Source organism: Suncus etruscus, chromosome 6 (genome assembly GCF_024139225.1).
Source record: "Suncus etruscus isolate mSunEtr1 chromosome 6, mSunEtr1.pri.cur, whole genome shotgun sequence".
Lineage (NCBI taxonomy): Eukaryota > Metazoa > Chordata > Mammalia > Eulipotyphla > Soricidae > Suncus > Suncus etruscus.
The window spans coordinates 68,367,737-68,378,718 of record NC_064853.1 but is presented as its reverse complement, the minus strand read 5'-3'; the positions used below and the strand labels follow the sequence as shown (position 1 = coordinate 68,378,718).

At 39.2% G+C, this 10,982-nt stretch overlaps 1 non-coding gene across 1 annotated transcript; it reads right to left on the bottom strand.

Moving 5' to 3' along the window:
• Positions 1-1,306: 1,306 nt before the first annotated feature.
• LOC126012605 (small nucleolar RNA SNORA51) lies at positions 1,307-1,439 on the bottom strand. Its single transcript, XR_007497057.1, has one exon. It is a non-coding gene; the product is annotated as a small nucleolar RNA SNORA51 (small nucleolar RNA).
• Positions 1,440-10,982: the final 9,543 nt, after the last annotated feature.

The following is a 10,982-nucleotide window of genomic DNA, read 5'->3' as shown; positions in this document are numbered from 1 at the left end:
TAGAATGATAAAATATATCTGGAGACTGAAAATAGTGATGGTCTTGCAACTTTTTATAAAAAGTATCTTTATTTAAACTCCGTGATTACAAACATGACTGCAGTTGGGTTTCAGTCATAAGAAGAACACCCCCTTACCAGTGCAACATTCTCACCACCAATACCCCCCTTCTCCCTCCTCCATCATCTCTTGCCTGTAATGGACATTATACTGTTGAGCAATATGTATACTTTACTATAACAAGTAAAAGGATAAAATCCATGAAGTGTGAAGTTGAGTGTTCATGAGTTCAATTTCACTACTTAAATCAAAGTCAGGCAACTAAAGAAAGACCAAGTTTATATCTCTGACATATAACCCAAAAGTGAAACCAAAATCTTTCTCACTTTATGTGCATCCTTCTACATTATTAGATCAACTTTTATCTTCTCTCCAATTTATGGTAAGTCCTATGAGTTTGAGTGGTAGAATTCATTTGCTTCAGGCTGATATCACTTCATTTTATCTCTCTACAAAGAAAACATCACAAGTTCTTACTTTTGTCTTTTTTACATACAGTGGGATTTGTTGCAAGTATAGGTCATTCAAACATAACCACTGATAGGTGTATAGATTATAAGCAAGGGTTGAAACTTAAGATAAAGTTGAAAGTTAAAAACCTGTAGTTTGTATGACATACTAGAAAAAGAAAGTCTTGAGTAAGTAGTTTTATTCTAACTTCACTTAATTATTAAATTGTAAAAAATATAATTATGTAAAATTAACATTTAAGTACACAAACTTAATTTTATTAAATATGTATAAATCTATATATCTATATATATCAATCTATATATCTATATCAATCTATGTATTTATGTCTATCTATATAACTATATCTATATAACTATATCCATACCTCTATCTATAACTATAAATATATCCATATCATCTATATTTAGATCTATATCTATTGTTTGTGGGCACACCTAGCTGTGCACAGCTTTGATGCTGGGGGTGTTGGGGGAAACAGAGTTCACAGAACTTTATGTGGTCTGGGACTCAAATCCTAATCCAATACATGCAAAGCATGTATGCTACACCCTTGGCAGGTGGCTGCTTTCTTTACATGAAGATGGGTTTATGGCTTCCCCTGAGATTTCTGAAGTAAGGTATTCCCATTTGCTAACCTTTTTCTTCTAAATAACACATTTTCTACCATATGTAAGTCCCAAAGATGCCTTTATGATACAGAAATAGGCATAAAGAACCAAGAACATTTGTCATTATTATTTACTTCTAAGAAGACCTGTTCATCTCTTTTTTTTTTTGTCCCCCAATTCACAATACATACCCGGCAAGGGTCCTGTGTTGAGGTGTATATGGGGTGCCTTTACTGTACCTCCTCTTTCTATACAGCCAGTGTAAAGAACACAGCCTGTGGTAAGAATTGGGAGGCCTTATTTTATCTTTTATTTATTTTTTTATTTTTTTTTCTTCAGGGCAAACTAAAGTTGTTTTTTTTTTAAGTAAGAATTCATTTAAAGGACAAAATTGATTAACATAATGAGGTAAACTAATATAACATAATATAATGACATAACATAACATATAATATAATTGATATAATATTAATACATGTAAGTCAAAGAAAGTTTCTGATTAAAAACACAATTTTTTTTCCATAATGGCTTACATATCTTTCACTGTAGTATTTTGGGTACATATTCACATTGAATCAGGGGAATACCCATCACCTAATATGTCCTCTTCTCAATCAAAAATCAAATATACTGAAAATAGGCAGAGTCCTGTCTAGAGGCTTCCAACCTCAGTTTGAGAGAGGATGTGAAAAAAGTAATTAAAATACCACAACAATACACACACACACACAAAAAATATCGAATTAAATAACCGATAAGCACCACAACAATAAAGACAAGCACCACACAATAATCTCGGTTCTGAAATCAAATCATACTCAAGTGCAAAAAGAAAGAGAAAGACAAAACAAAATAAAATAAAATAATATTGGAGACATCAACCGTAATCTCCACACCAAAATAAAGACGTCAAAAAAAATAGATCATTTATTCTCCTCTTGCTGCTTTCGTGGTATGTGGAAGACTTCTACTTTATCTTGGATGGTAAAATCAGACCTGTTTCTAGAGGTCTTAGTGGCTGTGCAGATCAGGGAATGGAGTTTATGAAGTCTTTCTTTGTGGTTCTAGCAGTTATGCTTCTTCAATGTCCTTTTTTTGTTTTTTATGTGTTCTAGGTGTTTCAGAATAGTGCTACCATTCTGTGTTTTTCTTTTGTCTTCTGACTTACTTCGTTTAACATAATATGATCTAGGTCCATCCACGTTGCTGCAAAGTCTGTGATTGTATCATTTCTAACTGCCATGTAATATTCCATTGTATATATGTACCACATCTTAATGATCCATTCATCTGTTGTTGGACATCGAGGTTGGTTCCAAGATTTGGCTATTATACTGAGTGCTGCAATAAATAGTGGGGTGCATACGTATTTTGGAATGAATGTCCTTCCATCTTGGGGATATATGCCTAGGAGAGCAATTGCTGGGTCAAATGGCAGCTCAATTCTGAGTTCTTTGAGCACTCTCCAGACTTTTCTCCATAGATGTTGGACCAAGGGACATTCCCACCAGCAATGAATGAGAGTTCCTTTCATACCACATCCTCTCCAACAAAGGTTGTTCCCATTATTTTTGATGTGAGCCAACCTCACTGGTGTGAGGTGGTATCTCATTGTTGTCTTGATTTGGATCTCCCTGATGATGAGTGAAGGTGAGCATGTTTTCATGTGTTTGTTGGCCATCCTTCTCTCTTCCTCAGAGAAATGTCTATTCATTTCATCTCCCCATTTTTTTATGGCTTCGTTTGGTTTTGAAGGACTCAGGTTTCTGAGCGCTTTGTATGTTCTAGATATCAGCCCTTTATCTGATATATCAAGTGAAAAGATTTTTTCCCATTCTGTTAGCTGTCTTCTTGCATTAAGTAGGGTTTCTTTTGCCATGCAGAAGCTTTTTAGTTTGATATAGTCCCATTTGTTTATAGTTGATGCTAACGTTTTTGCCATTGGTGCTCCATTCTCAAAGACCCTTTTAATATAAAGGTCTTCAAGTGTTCTGCCTATTTTATTCTCGATAAACTTTATAGATTCAGGTCTGATTTCCAGATCTTTGATCCATTTTGAGTTGACTTTTGTATAAGGAGTGAGATATGGGTCGATTTTCACTTTCGTGCATATGAGTTTCCAGTTGTACCAACACCATTTGTTGAATAGGCTTTCTTTGTTCCATTTCATATTCTTGCCTCTTTTATCAAATATTAGTTGGCTATATATCTGGGGGTTTATGTCTGGGAATTCTGTTCTGATCCACTGATCTGAGGTCCTGTCTCTGTTCCAGTACCATGCTGTTTTTATTACTATGGCTTTATAGTATAGTTTCAAGTTAGGTAAGGAGATACCTCCCAACTTCTCACTTTTCAGAATGTGTTTAGCTATCCTGGGTCTTCTATGGTTCCAAATGAATTTTATAATTGATTGTTCTATTTCTTTAAAGAATTGTGTCTGCATTTGGATAGGGATTGCATTAAATCTATATAGCAATTTGGGTAAAATAGTCATTTTGACTATGTTAATTCTACCTATCCATGAGGATGGGATGTTCTTCCATTTCTTTAGATCGTCTTCAATTTCTTTCTGAAGTGTTTTGAAGTTTCCCTGGTATAGATCTTTCACTTCTCTTGTAAGGTTAATTCCTAGGTATTTGATATTTTTTGATACTATCTTAAATGGAATTGTATTTTTAATCTCTCTCTCCTCAACTTCATTGTTTGTATATAAAAACGCTACTGTCTTTTGTGTATTGACTTTGTATCCAGCCACTTTACTGTATTGGTTGATTGTTTCTAGGAGTTTTTCTGTGGATTCTTTAGGGTTTTTGATGTATATCATCATATCATCAGCAAATAGAGCTAGCTTGTGTTCCTCTTTCCCTACTTGAATTCCTTTGATTCCCTTCTCTTGTCGGATTGCTATTGCTAGCTTGTGTTCCTCTTTCCCTACTTGAATTCCTTTGATTCCCTTCTCTTGTCGGATTGCTATTGCTAGGACTTCTAAGGTTATATTGAATAAGAGTGGAGAGAGTGGACAGCCTTGCCTAGTTCCTGACCTTAGTGGGAATGCTTCTAGTTTCTCGCCATTAAGTATAATGTTGGCTGTAGGCTTTTCATAAATAGCTGTAACTATCTTAAGGAAGGTGCCTTCTAACCCTATTTTGCTGGGTGTCTTTAACATGAACGGATGTTGGATTTTGTCAAACGCCTTCTCTGCATCGATTGATATGATCATGTGGTTTTTGTCCTTCATGTTGTTGATGTGGTGTATAATGTTGATTGATTTGCGTATGTTGAACCAACCTTGCATTCCTGGGATGAATCCCACTTGATCATGATGTATGATCTTTTTGATGAGGTGTTGGATTCGGTTTGCTAAGATTTTGTTGAGTATCTTTGCATCAATGTTCATTAGTGAGATTGGTCTGTAGTTTTCTTTTTTGGTGGTGTCTTTGCCTTCTTTAGGAATGAGTGTGATATTAGCCTCATAAAAGGAGTTGGGGAGGATTCCTGTTTTTTCTATGGTTTTGAAAAGCCTATGGAACAGTGGTAATAAGTCTTCTTGAAATGTTTGATAGAATTCACCTGTAAATCCATCTGGGCCTGGGCATTTGTTCTTAGGGAGTCTTTTAATTACGTCTTCAATTACGTCTAGGAAGACCTAGAAACTCTAAACAGTCCAATCACTTCAGAGGAAATTGACCTGTTCATTTCTAAAATAACAATAACTTGATGATCTCACAAGGGCATGATGTAACCATGAGACCAATTCCAACAATCAGATATTCTGTTGTTTTATTACATATTAATTGTATAGTCCTTGGTGCATAGAGTTGGCCTAGTGCTTGATGTCCTTTAGGCAAGCAGGTCTGAGGGTATCAGGATAACGGCGAGAAAATGATCCAGAGCAGTCAGATTTCAGGAGACATGAAGCTTTATTATAAAGCCCTAACCTCCATGTGTGGCTTTTAAGTTAAACAGCCTCTTTCCTGCTCCTGCATCTATCCTATCTCTCATATCTCCATGCTGCTTCTTCTGTGCTGAGCCTCTCTCATCCCTGAGGCAATCCCTTTGTTATCAACCACAGGCTCTTCCCATCCAGGTAAGATGTGTGTGTGTGTGTGTGTGTGTGTGTGTGTGTGTATGTGTATGTATGTATATATATCCAGGTTCTTTGTTGAAAAAAAAAAAAGACAAGGTTAGCTTTTGTTTTCCTGACTTCCACCAGCCAAAAGCGGGAACCTAATATTTCTCAAGTACAAAGTTTAAAGTGTATAATCAAAATATCAGCCCTTGGGGCTGGCGCAGTGACGCTAGAGGTAAGGTGTCTGCCTTGCCAGCGCTAGCCTAGGACTGACCGCAGTTTGATCCCCAAGCGTCCCATATGGTCCTCCAAACCAGGAGCGACTTCTGAGCACATAGCCAGGAATAACCCCTGAGCATCACTGGGTGTGGCCCAAAAGGCAAAAAAAAAAAAAATCAGCCCTTTCCATAAATAGAACTTTTCTGCAAAATATACCTGTAGTTTAACGTTCTTAATGCTATTTAACCAAGCACTTTTATACTGGAACATCCTTAGTTCCTTTCATTAAACTTCCCTAAACAAAATTACAAGAAAATACAGTTTGAAAACAGGCTACTACATTAAGACACACCATGAAACATTATGCAATTGAAAATATTAATTGGGGAAAACTATAAAACACATTTAAACCAGCAAGACAATGACGCAACGGATTAAGAGATTTAACCTGAAACAGTTCCAATGCAGGAGGTATTAAAAATCAGCTTCTGTTGGGCTTTGCTGGCCTGTTACCACTTTTTTTCTCCTTTTTTCCCATCATTAAATTTTCCAGATACGGATAAGCTGTGGGCGACTCCCCAGGGTGTGAGGGCTCACCCCAGGGCTTTGGCTCCTTGGCTTCTCAGCAGGCAGAACCCTGACCCCTGCAGGTAGTCCAAGACAGGAGGCTCTGCAGCCTGCCACGTGGTTCCACTTGCCTGATCGAAAGCTTTGCAACCTCTCTGTACCTCATCAGGGCAGCTCGTATTGGAGCACGGGGCTTGTCTGCAGGGAGGCAGCTCTCTGTCACCACCACCGTGTGTCTGGGAGTTTAAAGCAAGGTGGTCTTAACCTGAAAGTCCCTTAGTTCCAAAGCCGGAATCTATGTGGGGGTTGTAGGTCATCATCCAGATGTCAGTCAACATCAATGAAGTCTTTTTTCTCGTCTTTCTCCAATCAGTGGCCTCTATTACTTTCTGCAAATTGGGAGGCTGAAGTTCTCAGATAAAGCACTTTTCATAGAAGAAATGTCAGGTGCCTGGGCCTTTGGGTAGCTGCTCCAAGCTTTCAGCAATCTCCTTTTCAAAACTGCCCACTCTGCCACCAGCAGGGGTTTCCGCCATATTTAGATCAGATGCCACGTGGTCCCTTATTTTGGACTCACTCCAGCTGAATAGAGCCAAATTTAAACACAAGAACAGGAATCTCAACCTCATTGGTGTCTTCTAGGGTCCAGAGTTCAAGTCCATGTCCGAGCACCAATTTGTTGACTTAAATATTAATTATATAGTCCTTAATGGTGGTGGATGAATGATGGAGCCTTTCTTAGCCTGCCCAGCTCCTGCAGCTTCTTTGGCCTGGAGGATCGGAGGGTATCAGGATAATGGTGAGGAATGATCCACAGCAATCAGATTTCAGGAGACATGAAGCTTTATTATGAGGCCCTAACCACCATGTGTGGCTTCTAAGCTAAACAGCCTCTTTCCTTCTCCTGCATCTATCCTGTTTCTCATCTCTCCATGCTGCTTATTCCTTGTTGAGCTTCTCTCTCACCCCTGAGACAATCCCTTTGTTATCAGCCGCTGACCCCTCCCATCCAGGTAAGATAGACAGGACGTTAGGAGAGGGGTTTTACTGTTAAGGTGAAAAGTTGATATTATTCTACAGCAGGGGTGTCGAACTTCCACACAAAGAGTCAAAATTTTAAACTGTGAGATTCAGAGAGCCACACCACACAGCGGCCTGCCAAAACAGACAAACACTCACACAAAAGCATATAATTTTAACAATAATCTATTAAACACATATTGCATTTTGCCATTTTGAGTGAGGGTAAAAATCTTGCAGTGAAGGTGAGGGTGTGCTGCATCCTCCACACTAAGAACTAACGGCAAGATGTGACCCAATATGTGACACACGGTTCCCCTCGCTGGCCCATGCAATTGTTTCCGAGGGATGGGAGACGGGATGACGCAGCCTGGGGGCGGAACTACGGGCTCGGAGATCTCTCCTCAGAGGTCCCTCCTTAGAAGCAGCATAACAAAATCCAAACTTGACAAAGAGCCACAGTATACAAAATAATGATAAGAGGCAAAGAGCTGCATTCATTTTGGTCAGGAGCTGCATGTTTGCCACCCCTGTTCTACAAGATCCTATAATGTCTATATTTTAAAGCATGAGAGTTAAAATGACTTAGAAAATCATATCTTGTTAGAAGATCTGAAATTTCTGGGAAGTTTTGGTTGTTTAATTTTACTGTTATTTTTCTATATAATGAATATTTTGAGCAATGAAAGAAATAAAACACTCATTTGCCTTTTTAATATAATTTTTATTGAGTCTAATGTAATTACAAGTCTTTCACAGTGATATTTTAGGTACATAGTGACAGTGAATTAGGGAAATTTTTACCACCAGTGTTGACCTTCCTCTGCCACTCACTATTTCCAGAATACTTCTCCTCTCTCCTCCCTTGCCCCTGGACTGTTAGTGGAACAAGTCCCTTTTGTGTATAGTTTGTTCTAGTTTGGCTCTCTTGATTCTTTTGCTGTTGACTTTGGGTTGGGTATTTAGGGCTGGTCTTTTTTATTTCCACTCAATATTCATGAGACTGCTTGCCACTGGTACCATCCACTCCCCACCCCCCAATTTATGAGGCAGAACAAGCTGACTTGTATTCTATGTTCTGCTAAAAAAAAAAAGTGGGGATGAGCCCCTTTGTAGAAGCTATAAATTTAAATTTAAAAACCACACCAAATTAAAAAAAGGGGGGGTTGGAATATCAAGTTTTTTTTGTTTTGTTTGCATAGGCACAATAACTGGGGAAATTAGAAAGGAAATTCACTTGCCTTAAGAGATACTGGGTTTCTCTATCCTTGAAGTATACTGTTCTAGGATCAACTATAGGCCATACTCATTAGTGAACCCTGAGGATTGTTTTATGGTGTCAGGAAATGTTCTGCTCAGTTGTGGTAGTCAAGGTCAGTCTTCTGTAATTAGAGATCTTGGATTTTTCACAGGTCCTAAGACGAAGTCTAGGAGAGAGTCTTTCTTTATGGTTCCAAAAGCTCTGCTCAGTCAAGATTGATGCAGTCAGTCTTCTGTAATTAGTGATCTTGTTTTGTGCACAGGTCAAAGGATGGAATGTCTTCTTATTTCATCTCACAGTTAGGTGATGAAAACACTCATTTACTTTTATATAGCTATTGCTTTTTTTCCTTTACTGATTCTCCTTTTATCTGCATGTTTCTTAATTGGTACTTCCTTACTATATTTCTGACTCTTGTGATCTCAGAAGAAAACAGCAGTGTTAGAAAAAGATATCTAATCCTTAAATGAATTACTATTAAATAATAAAAGTAATTCTTTATTGATTAAAAATTTTGCATAGTGACTTAATATTAGCAGCATAATTTTACTTCTTAATAATCCCATTTTTTACCCATCTTTTTGCAAATAATATGTGATCTACAGAAAAAGAAAAAGTTTTATCTTCTTAAGGCTAACTGTACAAAATATATTAATTTGCATTTTTCTGAGCTGTGTTGAATTAGCCTAACAATACCATAAAATTGTAGTTACCACCCTTATTTTGCAGGTGAAAATCTCAGATACAATCCTGAATTGAGGTGCATGGACTTTTATGCTAGAAAAGTGAAATTTTTTGTTTTCTGGACTTGGTTTTGTTTATTTTCTCTTTCATTGCCTGTTAGAGAAGTTGCTCATACCTTTTTGCATTAGGTAAAAAAAAATACAATCTTGGAGTTCAGTAATGTTTCTTAAGACTCAAGCTTCCTGAATATGTACCTGCTGAGAAATTTACAGAAAAGAAAGCTTAAGTTTTGGAACCAGATCTATGAAGAATGCTCTTTCTTTGGATCGAATTCAACAAAAGTCAGCCCTGGGCTTCATTTTACAGCAGGAAACAACTTGTTTGATATTGGTTTTTCCTAAGTCCTCTTGCTATTCTTTTGTCTGAATAGGGTCATAAAAGCAGGTGCAAGTAGGAGTCAGAGAATGAACAAAACTGACCTTTAAAGTTTTGTTTTAGGCTAATATGTATGGCTTCCCAAAGCATACTGATCAACACAAACAACTTTGACCTCTGCCCTTGTCACTTTTGTTTTGCCATTGTAGATCAGACCTTTATTTTCTACCGTATCTTTTTTCTTTTTTTTATTTTATTTTATTTTTTAATTATCTTTATTTAAACACCTTTATTACAAATATAATTGTAGTTGTATGATTACAGTCATGTAAAGAACACCCCCCTTCACCAGTGCAGGATTCCCACCACCAATTTCCCAGATCTACCTACTCCCCACCCCACCCACACCTGTACTCGAGACAGGCTTTCTTTTTCCCTCATTCATTCACATTGTTTTGATATGATATGTTATGTTTTCAGTGTAGTTATTTCTCTAACTGCACTTATCACTCTATGTGGTGAGCTTCATGTCTTTAGCTGCACCTACATGGGAAGATGGGGGGAAGTAAGGGTTGGGACTGAGGCAGTAAAATATTAGAAATGAGCTTTGTAGAGCAGTATCAAGGTCACAATAGAAGATGAATATTAGGGATATATAGAATATATGCATACAATACTATCAATATGAAAACAAGGAGAAAAAATTTCCACTGACTGTCCCAACATAAACCAGTGCTAGAACGGCCCACCCTCCTCCCAGAGCGCATTCCCATTAGTGTAGGGAGAGATAGGGGAAAAGCCTGTTGACCCCTATAGAGTCTACCTAGACCAGCGCCCAGGGAAGGACTAAAGTCCAGGGGAGAAAAACCCTATACCTGGCAAGAGCTGGTCTCCAGAATCAAAAAGGAAACTGGAAGCCAGATGTCTGCCCGCCCTCCTCCCCATGCACCTCCCCCCTGGAGTACGGAGTGGGGGGAGCCTGAAGACCACTAAGAGTCCACCTGAACCCACTTCTGGCCATCTGAGCTGGCACCCAGGGAAGGCCTGGAGTCAGGGGAAAAAGACAAGGATGGCTGGGGGCCTGCCAAGCCTCCCAGCACTCCCCAGGTTAGGGAGAAGGGCTCTGGTATGGGGCCTCCCCAAACCCTATACCTGGCAAAAGCTGGTCTCCAGAATCAAAGAGGAAACTGGAAGCCAGATGTCTGCCCGCCCTCCTCCCCATACACCTCCCCGCTGGAGTACAGAGGGAGGGGGGCCTGAGGACCACTAAGAGTCCACCTGCACCCACTACTGGCCATCTGGGCTGGCATCCAGGGAAGGCCTGAAGTCAGGGGGAAAAGACAAGGATGACTGGGGGCCTGCCAAGCCTCCCAGCACTCCCCAGGCTAGGGAGAAAGACTCTGGTATGGGGCCTCCCAAAACTTTATACCTGGCAAAAGCTGGTCTCCAGAACCAAAGAGGAAACCGGAAGCCAGATGTCTGCCCGCCCTCCTCCCCATGCACCTCCCCTCTGGATTATGAAGGGAGGGGGAACATGAGGACACTAAGAGTCCACCTGAACCCACTTCTGGCCATCTGAGCTGGTACCCAGGGAAGGCCTGGAGTCAGGGGAAAAAGACAAGAATGGCTGCCAAACCTCCCAGCA